The following is a 16,184-nucleotide window of genomic DNA, read 5'->3' on the forward strand; positions in this document are numbered from 1 at the left end:
GATGGGTGAAAAAATCTTCCAAGTATTCATCTGATCCGAAAACTTGAAGCGTTGATGTATTTGTCGCTTCCATTAATTTACATTTTACTGTGACATCTTGAAACCAGATAATCATTTCTCTCGCCGACGGCGATTGTCGTATTCTGGAGCGCGATGCAGTTGTTCGGGATACCTCGCTCCCGCAGCACAGTCGACCAAGCGACTATTAGCCGGGATGGACGAATGGATCTTTCAATACGCTTAAAACGGCAACAAGACTTCGCTCTTTTCTGAACCTGATCTATCTTCCAACAACATCGAGACCGACCGACCTTGACCGAGACGTGGCTCAACAACCATACTCTGTCTCGCCAGGAATTTGGTTCAACACTCGGTGTCTACCGCTGTGACCGCAACGCCCTCAACAGCCATACGATATCAGGTGGTAGTGTGCTTATCACCGTTCGCCATGGTATAAAAGCCCGTGTGATCACCGATGACAGGCTGGCGAGCTCTGATCAAGTGTGGATATCAGTGAAACTGACAATTTATTTCTGTGTTTCGCTTTTTTCCACCTGACAGAATTCATGATTTTATACTGGGTGACTTCAACTTACCTGGCCTGACGTAGTACCAGGCGAGTAATGGATTTATACAATTGGATATCGAAAAATCTGCGCTTAGCAACAATGCCAATTGTATTTTGGACAACTACAGTAGTGCAACTCTTGGGCAAATTAATAATGTCGTCAACGAAAATGGACGTACATTGGACCCCTGCTTTGTAAGTGCCCGGGACTACACTCCGTACGGCTGCACTACTCCGGCAAGTGCGTCGTCATTCCCCACTAAATCTTGTACTCGCTGGTAACCTAGGAGTGAATTTTGAAGACGTTTAAAGCTCAATCGCATACGATTTTGAAAACGCTGACTATCACAGCATCATCGACGCGCTGTTGGATATAAACTGGGTCGAAAATCCCTACAATGACTCGCGAACGAAGCAGCGATGACGTTTTCTAATCTTCTTAACCACACTCAGGCAAAAATGTATAAGATTATCTTATGAAAAATCAAAGAAGCCTTATAGAAAATAATGTCGCAGCAAAACGATTTGATAAAATAAATGCTGTTTTTTAAGATAATCTTATGATTTACATACTTGTTGCTAAAAACTATAGGATATTTTTATGAAATTCGCTATATTTTTTGCATGAGTGTACCTAATCGCCCGTCATGTGCCAAAACGAACAATTAGTAACAATCAGCACCCTCCCTACCAATCAAACATCCTTAGACGATTGAAAACTGACAAACGAGCTGCATTTAAAAAATTCGTAAGACACAAGACACTTGTATTACGAAACCACTACTTTCAACTCAGCCACGAATACTAACAGCAAAGCAGACGTGCCTTTTTTAAACGCCAGCGAAACGTCGACAGTCAACTGAATTCTAAGCCTAAGTCGTTTTGGAAATATGTGAACGAACAGCGAAAAGAATCCGGTTTATTATCTTGTATGTCGTTTAATGGAATTTTTGGACACCGACACTAAGGCAATTTGCTAACTGTTCTCCGACAAATTTTCCAGCGTTTTTTCCAACGAGCGTCTTCCACCATAACTAGTTGCTGCCGTTACCAATTTAACTCCTTCGTCCTACGAATCTGGAGTTCCCTTGATTTTTGTCAAAAGTGCATCAAAAGGGCTTTTTGAACCACTTCGGCGAGACTTCGAGCTATCACTCACTACTGGAACATTCCCTTCCTGCTGGAAAGCAACGCACATGTTTCCTATTCATAAAAAAGAAAACAAATCGAACATTGATGATTATCGGTTAATCTCGTGTTTAAGTGCCGTATCAAAACTATTCGAGCTGGTTGATTTAGACCCTATTTTCTTTTACTGCAAACACTACATTACGGACGACCAACACGGTTTTAAGCCTAAACGATCAACAACGACCAACCTGCTCTTGTTCACAACATATGTACAGGATGGATTTGCTGACGGATTGCTGGTTTCGTTCCTACCTCGATGGAAGGCAACTCTGAATCAGCATTTAGGACTGTCTATCTGCATCATTCTTTGCTTCATCCGGCATTCCACAAGGAAGCCATCCTGGCCCAGTAATATATTTTTCTTTTTTTTATTCGAATATAGAGATTTTAACCTAAAGGTCATTCGCCTCTTCGGGTTAGAAAAATCTCTTATGAAAAATTTCTAACCCTATGTGTGGGGCCGGGACTCGAACCCAGGTGCGCGGCGTACAAGGCAATCGGCTTACCAACTACGCTACACCCACCCCTGCCCAGTAATATTCCTCCTCCACTTTAATGACATCAATATCACATTACAAGGACCCCGCCTTTCTTTCGCATACGCCAAAAAGTTTTTTGGACAAATACGGGATAAAACTGATGCCGAGCTTCTTCAGAGGGATCTGGAGAGCTTTAGTACGTGGTGTGATCTAAACAGAATGGTTTTAAAACCAAGTAAATCGTTACGTTCACGCGGAAACGCCATCTGACTCAGTTTAACTACCATTTCTTCGACTCGAGCATTTCAAGACACTCTCACATCAAGGATTTCAGAGTCATCATGGATTCGGCACTAACGTTCAAACCACATACTTCATACATCGTAGATAAGGCATCAAGACAGCTTGGGTTCATCTTCCGAATAGTGAAAAATTTAAATCGCTTTATTGCGCGTTGGTCCGCTCAACGTTAGAATATTGCTCTGCTGTTTGGAATCCGTACTACCAGAACGGGATTGACAGAATCGAGGCTGTCCAACGCTTCGCCCTTTGACATCTCCCATGGCGCAACAGATTCCAACTGCCGAGCTATGAAAACCGTTGTCAGTTAATACACATCGATTCACTCAGCATTCAAAGCGACTGCTCTCGAGCCTTGTTCGTCCCGGACTTACTCTCTGCCAGAGTGGATTGCTCTACAATTCTAGAATGCCCGAATCTTCGAACACTGTGTACTAACTCTCTTCTGCGACTACCTTTTGGGAGAACCTACTACGGTCGCCACAACGCTGTGACCAGACTTCAGCGAGTTTTCAATAGAGTTTCCATAGGATTCAACTTCCACTGAACTAGAAATACGATTAGAAATAAGTTTTTGTCCATCCTTAAGCGTAACTAGGCTAAGAACCACCAAGGGGTCTGTTGGTGTTGATGACGTGTTCAATAAAAAATCAAAATGATTTCAATACCTTTCTGTAATTAAAGTAAAGAGCGTATTTTTTCTCTCCAAAAGAATTGCTATCTGGACTGGAAATAGGAGGCATGTTTCTTTTCGCTCGAGTGCTGTCAGTTCAATCTAAGATGGCGTCGAAACAGCAAGCATCCCGCGAGCGTGATTTACGGTTTTACGAAACGCGTAGTTATCGTGGACAAAAATTTACGGTACATCAGTTTTGAGACGAAAACGTACCCGTGAGTACAGTTTACCGGATCCTGGTATCCCTGAGCGGTGAGCGGAAGGCCGGTAGCGGCCATCCGGCGAAGATAATGACGAAGAAGAAGTAGGAAGCGTTAAAAAGCTATTTGACAACAAGGAAGGAACGAGCTTGCGTGACGCCGGCCGAAAACATCACTGTGCTCCCATACCTTGATTCACCGAACCCTCAAGATGGAGGACATCATCTATCGGAAGAAGACTCGGTCCCCCGAGTACACGGACGAGCAGATAGAGATCGTGAAATCGCAGTGCCGGTGGATGACGAAGAACTACCGCGGGACGTCGTTCGTGCTGGACGACGAAAGTTACTTTCCGCTCTCGAAGACCCACATTCCAGGAAATGACAGCTACTATTCTAGCGACAAGTCTGCCACCCCCTCCCCCCCACGAAGTAAAATATAAGTTTAAGCATAAATTAAAAAAAAAAGTTATCCTGTACATCGCCATATCCGACAGAGGGATTTCAAAGCCGTGGTTTTAGCCGAGCGGTCTGGCCATCAATTAATAAGTGTTCCAGGAGAAGTGTTTTGAGAAAATTCTTCTGCTGTTCTTAACCCTCCGGAAGTCGCGTAAATGGCCCACTGAACGAGTAGCCGCTGGTGCGATAAGACGATATCGCTAGATTATCAGAGCAGCGTGCACTCCGTGCACTATCGCGACTTCCGGAAGGTTAAAAGAGCATCATGCGGATGGGATGTCTTCTGGCTGGATAAGGCATCTGCCCATTACGCCAAGAAGACGCTGGAGTATCTGGAGCAGAAAAAGATACCGTACGTGTCGAAAGAAAGGAACCCGACCAATTTACCCCAGTGCCGTTCCATTGAGGATTTTTTTTCGGCTTCCTCAGTGCCGTGTCCTTGTGTACAAAAATAATTGGCGGGCCAAGAATACGAAGCAGTTGACCACCAGGATCTGGAATTGTATCAGGAAGATGGACGTCTGTGCCTCTTGTCTCACAAGAGACACAGACGTCTAAGTTGCATCGTACGGCTGACCAGGCCCCCTTCTTCAATATTAATTGACTTTTTTTAAGAATGAACATTGTTTTTAAAAAAAAATACTGAATTTGTTGAAAAAATAATAACTACATGACTGAAAAAAATTCTCATTTTTTATTGAACACCCGTTACAACAAATAAAATATATCGGGCACCGTAAAATTATAAATTTTAGTTATTTCGAGATATTTGTCTGACATAACCTCCAAAACACTGACTGGGTAGAAAAACATTTTCGCAACTAGCTATTGAACAAAATTTTACAGAATTGTTGTCATGCGAAAGTTTATTTGTCACGTCAATCATTTCAGTTTGGAGGGTGAACTCCCAAGTTCCTTGACATAATGCTGCCATAAGCCATAGAGACGTATTTTTCTTCTGTGTTTTCTATTCCATCTCTCTCATTGCTCCGTTGAGTTACGCGAAACACATTTGTAAATGCGAGCAAACTTTGCCTTTACATTAAATTTAATACATTTAAAAACTAGGTAGATAACGAAATATTAGTAACTTACATTGAACATTTTTCTTTCGTTTAGTGAATAAAATTTCTAATTAGATAAATTTGGAGACTTTCGAACACCTTTATAAAAATTGATCTATATAATCTGGAATGCAGAAAATGCATAAGGATCACACTTACATTTAATTGAATTAGGCAACTCGTTTTCAGGTTGTTTATAGGTTGTTAAGGAAGTCAAGCAACTTCCCAAAACACGAGATGCCTCACAGTGCCGTTAGGCTTTTATGATGTTTTTTTTTTCTTTTCTGATACAGCTATGTTTAATGTTACTTTGTCAAACATGTTTTCTATATGTTTGTGAATAAAATAATCAAACCAAGTATTTCGTGAAATTGAATTAACAGGACTTCTATTTAATCGTCAACCTTTAGCTGAGTTAACTGCCGAAAAGATAACCCCCGTTAACGACTGACGGTGTCAGCAGTCTACATTTTTATATTAAAACAAATAGTAATCGTTCTGAAACTTTAAGGAATGTAAAAATATATTGTTAAATTTACAAAGTTGAGCTTTACTGATGTAACCACTATAGTTGAGTTACCCTCTCTAGTTATGGCCAGAAAATAACCACCACCTCCCCAGTGTGCAGCGGGAAAACCCCCTAACCGGAGAAAATCCCACCTTATTCACCGCATGTGTGTTAGTGCATCAGACCGATCGTGTGCCCGTCTTTTCATCATCGTGATGAAGCATACTTTAGCCGCAACATGATCTGATGACTCCTCGGTGGTCGGATGGTTGTTCAGCCGGTAGTTAGTTGTACAGCCCGGCTTGGCTCGGCTCGGCTCGGCATATAGCTAAATGCGAGTGAGCAAACGAGTGTGTTGGCCTACATACATAGGCGCTTACTGATGGGTGCGTTGGCACTGTCCGTGTCCGTATCCGTAGTAGGGTGGAGGACCGGTCGGGACGCAAAAGATATGCTGTAGGTTTTCTTTTTTTCTTTCTCCTTTCTTTGCTATTCTCGAGCCGCATTCTTTCGCCGTCCTCAGACGAAGGCGAACAGCGTAGAGTGGATATATGCTGTGTGTGATCTTCGGCTGTGGCGGATGAAAGAGACTATGGCGGCCTAATCGTCGTGTGTGGACGCGAGGCATTTGCTCAAATAACCACAAAAGGCAGCGAAAGAGAGAAAGAGGGCCAAGAAAAACGAACCACTATTAATGGCGAGGTTCGTTGAACTTTGATAGTTCATTCATAAAATTCAGGCAAGGCAAAAGATCTTCGCCTGCGCCGTGCGGCTTAGGAACGGTGCCCTCCCGATGTTTGGAGGAAGACACTGCTTTTTTATTATTTTGCAAAAATTTCACGTGTCGGTAATGTGGAATCGTTTTGTCTGTTTTCATTTGCTGTCCAAAAACTATGAGATAGCTGTATTTTGCAGACTACAGCACAGCGGAACAACGCGCTCACAAATTGGATGATTATCGTTATTATATTGTTAAACGTACCTGAAATTCGCTTTGTGGTGTTTTAGTTTGTAGCCTGTTTTATGGTGCGGTTATGTGTGTGTGTGTGTGTGTGTGTGTGTGTGTAGGATTAGTGGTGCTATGAAAAGGTTTTTAATTTATGGTTCATTTTTTGGTCGTGAACGTTAATTGGAAAACCTTTTTAGGTGTATTTAATATTGAATACAGTTCTGTTGCTCCAGTTGTTCAGATTTTATCTTTCATAAGTTTCGGATAAGTGTTCTTTCAAGTCCGTCAATTAACAAGATTAATTTTTGTTGGGATTGAAAAATTGAGTTACAAGAATTTTAAATGCAATACCCATAGCACGGTCCGTTGTTACCCTTTGGGATGCCACATTGGTGGAGTGATTTATGTTCTCAATTCAATATTTTACAGCGAAGACCCGTTTTTATCAGTTAATTTTGGGGTGACATTGACAAAATCGGGAAAATATTTTTTCTTTCTTTTTAATTACCCGAGGCTGTTAAAATATTCTTCTGTAGTCCCTAGTAGTAGCTCCATAATGCTTTCTGACTATTTGGTATAAATTTCCCTTAAGAGGGTATTCCAATTCATAATTTAAAAAATTATTTTTTTACATATTTTGCAAGAAAAGTATGCTACAAAAGCTCGAATTTGACTTGGTTCGTCTGCTAGAGATAATAAAAAATCGGGTCAAAAGGTGATACAATCGGGTCTTCACTATACAAACAATCTCATATTACGAAGACTTTTGGACAAATTGGTTATTTGATACTAGCAACGGTGTGAGACAACTCAACGTATAAAAAACCACGTTAGAATCAACATCATTTTGTCACTGAATAACTGATTTAACCATGAGTGTACCTTCGTCCTTTTGACAAGCAGGTAAACAAATCTTCTCTGGGTAACATACCCCTAACATTGACCTTACGTTGTGTTTCACAAGCTAACTGTATTTAAATCTCCCAAACCCGCCCAGCCCAAACTGGAAATCCATAAAAATTAACATGATCGTTTCTTTTCTAGATCTTCTCATTCATCCACAATCGCAGTTTCCTCACGCAACCTTTCGCTTTGCCATCAACCTTGCCCACCCAGAAGAGAGCAAAATGAAATCTGCGTTGAGGAATTCATATAAAAAAAACTTGCAGAAAACCAGCCTGGCAGATCTGTTTAAAAGCACACTCAACAATCCTTCGCGAAAAAATATATTCACTCCGAAAAATAAAGTTCTCACGAGAAAAATTATTTACAATCATCACGCCTCTCTCTCTTCCATCACCTTACCATCGTCCGCTGATGTGGCTCCTCTCCTGGGATCACCTCGCTTCTTCTTCTTCTTACCACCCTAACCGTATTGCCTTATCTTTATTTTCCCGTCATATTCCATTCTCTCACTCCGCTGGCTGCGGCGTGTCTTGTTCATATGTTTTGAACTTTTAATTCAGCCAAACACCGACCGGCACCCTAGTCCGGGTTGTCCCAGCCCGCCTGATCATTCCAGCGAGCTTCGTTCAACCTCCAACGCGACGCAATCCAGCCAGCAGGGATGCATGTGAAGCTCCGACCATCGCCAGCCTCCCGTGCAATGTCCCAAGCACGAGACGGAGGCCGTGAGCCTAAACACCCCCCGTCGATTCGGCCGACATCCAATCTACCAACCGATCCTGCAGGTTCTTTCGATCAAGGCAAAAAATGCCGATGGTGTTTTTAAATTTCTCGGAATCGTCCAATCATTCATCTGCCCGGGTCTGGCTGGGCGTGTGTGTGTGCGAGAGAGACAGAGAATGTGTACTCCTCGGTCGATTGTTGGATCCGAGATCCGACCACCGAGATTTTTTGACATTTAAAGTACCGCAAAAAGCGCAGCCTCCGGGAGAAACAGACGAAACAAACAAGAACCGAATGAAGCTGAACACAAAGAAGATCAACGACGAAGGCACGGCCCAGAAGGTGATGCAGCCCGGCACGGCAAACGGGATTCGTTTGAAGGTGAAGGACAGGATAGAAGCAGATAAGAAATGTTCTGTTTTTTTCTGTATGTTTTTTAAAAAGGCTTTTTAAAAAATAACCGAAAATATCGTCGACAGTAGAACAATGAACTGGCGCGGGTTGCAAAGAGGTCCGCCGGAGTATGCCTTGTTTGAACAGACAGAGAGAGAGAGAGTGTTCCGGAGTGACGCGGGAATTTGTTTTTAAATTGTTTTCTATAGTCTGCAGTTTGTATGTGAGATTTAGGTCAATTTGTGTGTTGTTAGGATGTAGAAATGTAGTTTTGTATGGCTAATTATACGCTCTCCCATATCTATCCTTTGGGACTTCTAAGATATCATTCTTAGAATAATATGCCGGAGATGTACAACATTCGTCAAGATAAAGAGCGAACGAATAGAGTTAATCGATTTTAAAAATGGGGGCTCATTTTGCTGTTCAATTGGTTTACTGATTGGGATGGTCGCATGAGTGTGAAGTTTAATTTGTCATATCGGAGAAAAATTAAAACGATTCAGTTAAAGGGTGAACAAATTAAAATAAATGAATCAAGGTATCAAAAAAACCAAAACTTGGACGAAGTTGGTTCATATTAACACGTGCCCCTAATCGATTGAAGTTTCATATTGGAAATACATGTATTTTTTCATACGTTTTTTATGAAAATGCTTAACTTTTTTCAAAGCGATCGAAACACTTTGAAACTCAGTAGAGGGATCATATGATGCAAGGTTTTAACGAATAGTTTTTACATTAATTTAAAAAAAAAATTTTAAAAAATATTGTGTTATAAAAATGCTCAGATTTCGGATTCTCCTTTGATTTTTTTTCCTTCATTCATATACATTTTTTTAAAACCTTTTATGGAGTGCTCAAACACTACCAAGTTTCAAATTTTTTCGATACCTTGGAGAAAAGTTATGAATTTTCCTATAAAACGCATGAAAAATACATTTAATTCCTACATAGAACTTCAATCGATTTAGGGCAAGCGTTAGTATTGTCAGATTTAGTTCAAATGTTGTCATTTTATGATACGTTGATTCATTTTCTAACCGGCAATGGACAAAATTCTAACATCGTAAAAATACCTGCCACCCTAATGCATATGTATGTGTGTCACACAAACCTACCCCAGAGCACACCGAAACTTATCTATTGTGACCAAGCAACAGTTTGGATTCGATTTATTGGTTTGGACAGGTCGATCCAAACCTTGAATCATACTTCGCGTTTATGGCGAAAAGCAGGGATACATTTAAATCTGTTTTACAGTCAAACATATTTTTGCCATCTGTGATGCCTAGAGTTCCAAAAAACCTGTAGAAATATTTACGAAAAGTCCTAAAAAAATCTGTGGATTATAGGATTATTTACGAAAATCTTAGAAATTTACAAAAGATTGCAATAAATCTAATATTTGCGAAAAGCAATTTGTGACCACAATTTGTTAAATAAATCTGTGGCTTTGAAGAAATTTGGCAACCACGACAGAAAAGGCAGTTTATGCTTTTTGCAATTGCTATTTCGCTTTTAAGGTCCCGCGGTAGGGAGGTGATTTAAATTCAACAGCCCTAGTGACAATTGAGGTTTTATGGTAGTTTTATAGCCACCGATAAAACTTAGATTGCACTTGTTGCATGTTATAAAACTTCAATTGTTACTTGGGAGGGAACTGAACATCCCAACACTTTTTAGAATTGTCACCGCTTCATAGTATTTTGTTTCGCTATTTACAGGAGGAGCACAATTATTCACCTCCCTGCCTATTTCTCGCCACCATAGTCAAAATGAAAATGATGTTACATTTACAAAAAAAATGATTTCATCGTCTATTTTTTAGAGGGCGGTATAGCGTAGTTGAATAGATTGCTATGTACGCAGCTCACCAGGGTTCGAGTCCCAACCCCGCACATAGGGTTAGAGATTTTTCTAATTTAGTTTGCTCAAACCCGAAAAAAGAGGCGAATGACCCTAAAGTTAAAACCATTATAATCAAAAATAAAAATCAAGAGCCAATTCATACAATAGGCCTATGTATTCGTTAATACAGTAGTATTAGGGTAATTTGGGGAGAGATGCCGCACATTTTTAAAAATCGATCCTGCATCAAAGTAAACCATTCAATAATTGATGAAATCATATTTATCAATTGCGACAAGTCTGTAAAATACAGTGAAATGGTTTTTGTCATAAACAAAAAAATACAAAGAAAGGTCATTGCGGGAGAGATGCCGCATGTGCGGGTGAGACGCCGCACCGTGGTCACAAACTGAAAAATGGTGAACAAAAGTATTTTTTGGCTCTCATTGATGTTTTTGTGATTGTTTTCAGCTGAGCTTCATGAAGTTTGATTACACCTATAAATCGGCTAGTTCCTTCACTTTTCTATCATTTACAGAAGCATTTTTATATTCAATATTTTAAAAATATTTTTCTTTCTCAACCTTGTGTAACAGTTACGTTGGAGTAACTTAATTCAGGGCACTATTTATCTATATGCTTGTACGAGCGATATCTATGTGTTGGTAGCAGTTCCTTAAAAGCACTGTTTGGCTGTTTCTCCAAATGAATTTATACAACTTAGGTTTGTTCTTGAAAGATTCATTTTGAAAAAGCATCAATTCGTTAAAATTTTCGCTTATATCTTAATATTGACATCACTACAAATCAATGCGTTCACGAAAATTAGTGCCTGAAACTTTAAAGAATAAACCGAAGTAACTAATACTTAGATACATATCGCCCGTTTAAATATATAGATAAATAGACTCATAATCCTATATGTCACTGTGTTAGGTCCGTTAGTTTGTGGATATACCTTATTAAGAACCTATACCTGACGCAAATGATCATTTAATGACATTCCGAGGTGAAAAAATACATTTTAGCTATGCAACCTCTTCCATTGAGTGCGGCATCTCACCCGCAGTTTTGATGCGGCATCTCTCCCAATTGTATACATCTCTAGAGTTATAATTCTTCGAAAGACAAACTCACAATATCATAGACAAACTCACAATATCATATTACCGTATAAAAGTGACCCCATATACGAGATATAGAGAGTGCGGCATCTCTCCTGACGTGGCATCTCTCCCGAAATTACCCTACATTATTATTACGACTTGATCTATTTATGTCTTTGTAGGGCGTTTTTTTAGTTTAGTGAATATGATGACGATTGGTTACAACCTTATAGTAAGTTGATTGTGTAGTATAACACATTGACCCTAACATTGGTTTTATTTTCATCTGGCTGTGATGAATCTAAAAATTTCGAGCGTTAGCCGCTCTGATATTCTATTCATATCTGTGAAAGGATCATATTTACTTGGTTGATAATGGTTGAATAAAAGCAACATGTATTTTACGGTAGTGAACAACTAAACACAAATATGAGAAATTTTACATATGCAAATTTATAAAAGCAAGAAAGCATGTTCGATATTTTCTCATCTGTTAAAGAGTGAATTCTTCATACAAGAAAGTTTTTTATGTTGGATTTCAAATGATGCTGTTTCGATAAATTTCTACTGATGAAAATTTAATTTAAAAATTTGCTTTAATAAATCTTTAGAGAGATAATTAAATTCCACATCCAACGACTTACTATCAAAATGGATTGGAAAATGGCAGACTTGTTAATTTTGTTCCAAATTAGAAACTTTTAAAGGGAGCGACAATACCTCACGAACCCTGAAGGGGGGTGTCTGGTGTAGTGCGCAAATAAAATCAACTTCTTTTTTATTCGCTTCATTTTTAGTATTGAACCGCTAGAATACAGTGAAGACATGTTTTATTGATAAAATCGGGATTTTTCTTCTGTTTAAGAAACCGTAGTATTCCTCTTTGGTCCAAGGATATAGCCTCATAACCTTTCCTGATTATTTAGCTTAAACTCCCCTTAAAAGGATCTGACAGCAAAAAATTTAAAAAAAACCTGTTTTAATCCACCTAGTGGTGTAATTGCGCCTTTTTCATTTATCCAAACTATGATTCGTTAGCTGGTTTTATTCAATAGAATTGTGGAAATGTCTATTACATTCTTATTTCACTTAGCACGTATCCCACGACTACCACACAGACGCAGACTTACTTTAAACAAAAAAGTATAGGGGAGACCGGGGCTAGTTTGCGGTGTTCTCAGTTTCCATTTTTACCGCTTTGATGTAGATAGATCTTGCAAAATAGAACATGCGGCTGTAGCCAACCCGATCAGAAACACATAACAGAAACATTTCAAAACTATATCTCGCACTGTTACTTGTTATAATTTTCTGTTATTTTAACTACTAACGACACCAGATTTATGGCACAGCTTACTACGAAAATTGCATTCTGTTATAATCTTGTTATTTCATTCTGATCGGGAACATCCCTGAATTTTATCAAAGTGTTTGTTGCATTGTCTTTGCTTTTATAGACAAAAATGTGTTACGCGGAAATCCCACCAATTTACCCCGGGGTAAGTTGGTGGTATGTATGAATACGCCAGAAAATGGAGATTCAATAATACCAAAGATTCGTGCTGAATGTCTTTTCAATAAAATTGTACATTAACCGACAATTGGAAATATATTTTAGTCACAATACCACGGCATTTTACTTTGACGCGTATTCCATATTCAAAAGCATATTTTCGAAATTGACGAGATACACAAAGTTTTACTTTGGAGTGAATTCCAAAAATAAAAATATTTGATCACTATATTTGCACTGTAAATAGTAGCGCCAATTTGCCCCGCGTGCGTCACCGCCAACTTACTCCAACCGCATATTTAACAAAAAGCTATTTAAAAAATAACTTTAATGTATGGATAGATTTAATATCTATATGGATACTGAAAGCTCTTTTTACCCATCAATAAAATCAATTGGGAAATAGATTTGAAATCACCCTAAATAATACAAAGTGTTAAAAATTAAAAAAAAAAATACTTGGCATGCTCGAAAACAACAATATCGCCCACAACTTCAAAACAAATTTTTTTTACAAAAACACATTGGAAAATGGGTCTCACATAACTTGAGGTACACAATGAGAGGCAGCGCTATATGTCTAATAGAAACGAAGAAAAAGGGATTCCACCAACTTCCCCAACCACCAACTAGCCCCGGGCTCCCCTAATATTTAATTACCTTAATATGAGTTCATCGTTATCTTCATGTGATTATATTTTGAAATGTTGGAGGAATGGGTTTGGAAGTGGAGCGGGTGGGTGTTTAGTAGAGTGGGAGTGGAGGATGCGTCAGAAATCCTTTATCTTATTTCAGTATACGGGGTGGATGAAGGAAATGCGGATGTGAGGGTAGTCCAAAGGGAGAGGAGTGATGAAGGAGCGAGGTGTGAGGGCAAGGGTGGGGAGGGGGTGTTGCTGAGTGGCGACACAATACTCAACCGCAATTATTGCCTTTCACTTGAGACTTGGTTTGAAAACATCGGTTCAGTCACCACTGAAGAACCGATGTGACTTAAATTGTGAAATATTCCCGGAATCCGGGACTTCTGGAATCGTCGATAGTGGACAATATATCTAAAGAATGTGTGGCAATCAGTGATCTAGACGCGTGAATCGAAGTAATTTGGTGAGCATTTCGATACTTTTTAGCCTCTGCGGTGTTACGATTGTACCGATTTATATTGGAAATTCCAGTCTAACCTTACTAACCAACCTGTAACTCCGGAACCAAGAGTCAGAACCGAATGAAATTCAGCAGCACTCAATGGCATTACTGTATCTTTCATTCGAAATCAAGTTTGCAAAAATCAGTAGAGAATTCGCTGGGTAATATGTGTGATATTTGCTTAGGAACTTGACGAGTTCCCCGGAGGCATCGTGAACCGTCATAGGTGGCCAATGTTGTCAAAGCTGCTTCAATTTATCATTAGTGATCCAGACCCGCAAACTAGAGTAATGTTGAACCCATTTTAATATGTTTTACGTTATTCGGACATCATGGTTGTACCAGTTTATATGAGAATTTGCTGTGTGACCGCACTCTTCAACCCGTAGCTCCGGAATCGGAAGTCGGATCAACTAAAAATTCAATAGCAGCTTATGGGAGCGTTACACCTTTCAGATGAAACTAAGCTTGTGAAAATCGGTTCAGTCATCTCTGAGAAAATTGTGTGAGTTTAAATGACACACACATACAGACATTTGCCGATCTCGACGCACTGGATTGAATGGTATATGACATTCGGCCCTCCGGGCCTCGGTTGAAAAGGCGATTTTTTCAGTGATTGCACAGCCTTTCTTTATATGAGAAAGGCAAAAAATAAAAGCTTTTTTTGCATATTTCGGATCTCTACGATGAGAAAAATATGCTCAAGAAAGGATTTACTTGAATTCAACATGGTTCAGCTGCTAGAGCCCTTCAAACTACCGACTATCAATTTTCATATGAAGCTGATAAAATCGGGTTATGAAGCTGATAAAATCGGGGGTAGATAAAATCGGGTGCTGATAAAATCGTGTCTTCAATGTAGTTGCAATCTCTGTGGCCACGTTGAACTTTTTTTGTTTTAAACAGCCATGCATTCCTCGCGCATATTAGCTATAACACACGCAGATTTCAACCTATCGGAAACAAGTTTCGAAAAACTGACAGCGATTAAAATGCAGTATAAAAATGCACTTCAAACTACTTCTACCCAAATTTCCAAATGAAAATACCCAATGGATCATTTCTACAGCGATTTTCCGTGATGCAATTTGATATGGGACACCCTTTAATAGTGTTTTTTCTCGAAACCACGTTCGAATTGGCGAACACGATTACTAAAAAACTAATCAACGAATCGACTTGATTTTTTATGAGAACGCACAATATGTATGGCTTGTCGATGAATCACCAAAAAACTGAATAAAAAAATTTCTCCCTATTAATTTGAAGAAAAATGAGCGAATTTTACAATAAAATATGAGATTTTTCAGTTTTCATGAAGCCATTTTCCGAAAATCGAACTTTTTTCTATTGTTTTGTGGTTCATTGACTAGCTACAAGTCTAAGCTTTACAAAACTAATTGAATTTCCCGTATCAGACATTTTTATCGAGAGTTATCGTGTTCGCCGTTCGGAAAGGGTTGGACATCTACTCTTGGAACGCTCGTATGTGTGGCTTTGCGTGACTGAAAGTATTTTTTCGTGCACATTGAATGTATAAATAAATCTGAACATTACAAAAAAGATCCATTGTTACCTTGCATTCAAAATCGTTAACCAAAATAAATTTTGGTTTGGGCCCTTTACACCAGACCTCAACCCTTTCATGCCCAACTTTTTTCTAGAGCATGTAAGGGTTTCAAAACAATTTTTTCTTGAAAACGGTGGGGTCAAGAAACATGAAAAGCCCTTTTTCATTAATATAGGTGCTTCCTCCGCAGTTGTAGAAGCTGCTCAATTTTTACCTTCCAATGCTCAATACAATTCTCCTAGAATATTTGCAATAGTCTAATTGCGTTGAAAACGTATCCAAAGACAGCCTAAATTGATAAGTTTTATCAGTTTTCAATAATATTGCAATACAATGAAGATATATGAAAAATTCATTTTCCGTCGTAAACGTAAACTGTCCCTGGCAGCACTGCTCTACCGCAATCCAATCAGAATAATTGCAATAACTTCACTTCTAGAGCTGATCCTTGTAACTGTTAATACTCAAATGAAAGGCAATAGTCACATTATGATGCTTCTTTTGAAGAATGTTGAGAAATTTTCAGAATGTTTATGAAAAAATCACAAAATAATGTTTGTTTTCTTATTGTTGTCTGAAA

General features: G+C 39.0%; 1 long non-coding RNA gene across 1 annotated transcript in view; it reads right to left on the reverse strand.

Annotated features, from left to right (window-relative positions):
* Nucleotides 1-16,184, reverse strand: part of LOC131683541 (uncharacterized) — a 56,655-nt gene that overhangs the window by 38,194 nt on the left and 2,277 nt on the right. The window lies entirely within an intron of this gene.

The sequence above is a fragment of the Topomyia yanbarensis genome, chromosome 2 (assembly GCF_030247195.1).
Source record: "Topomyia yanbarensis strain Yona2022 chromosome 2, ASM3024719v1, whole genome shotgun sequence".
NCBI lineage: Eukaryota > Metazoa > Arthropoda > Insecta > Diptera > Culicidae > Topomyia > Topomyia yanbarensis.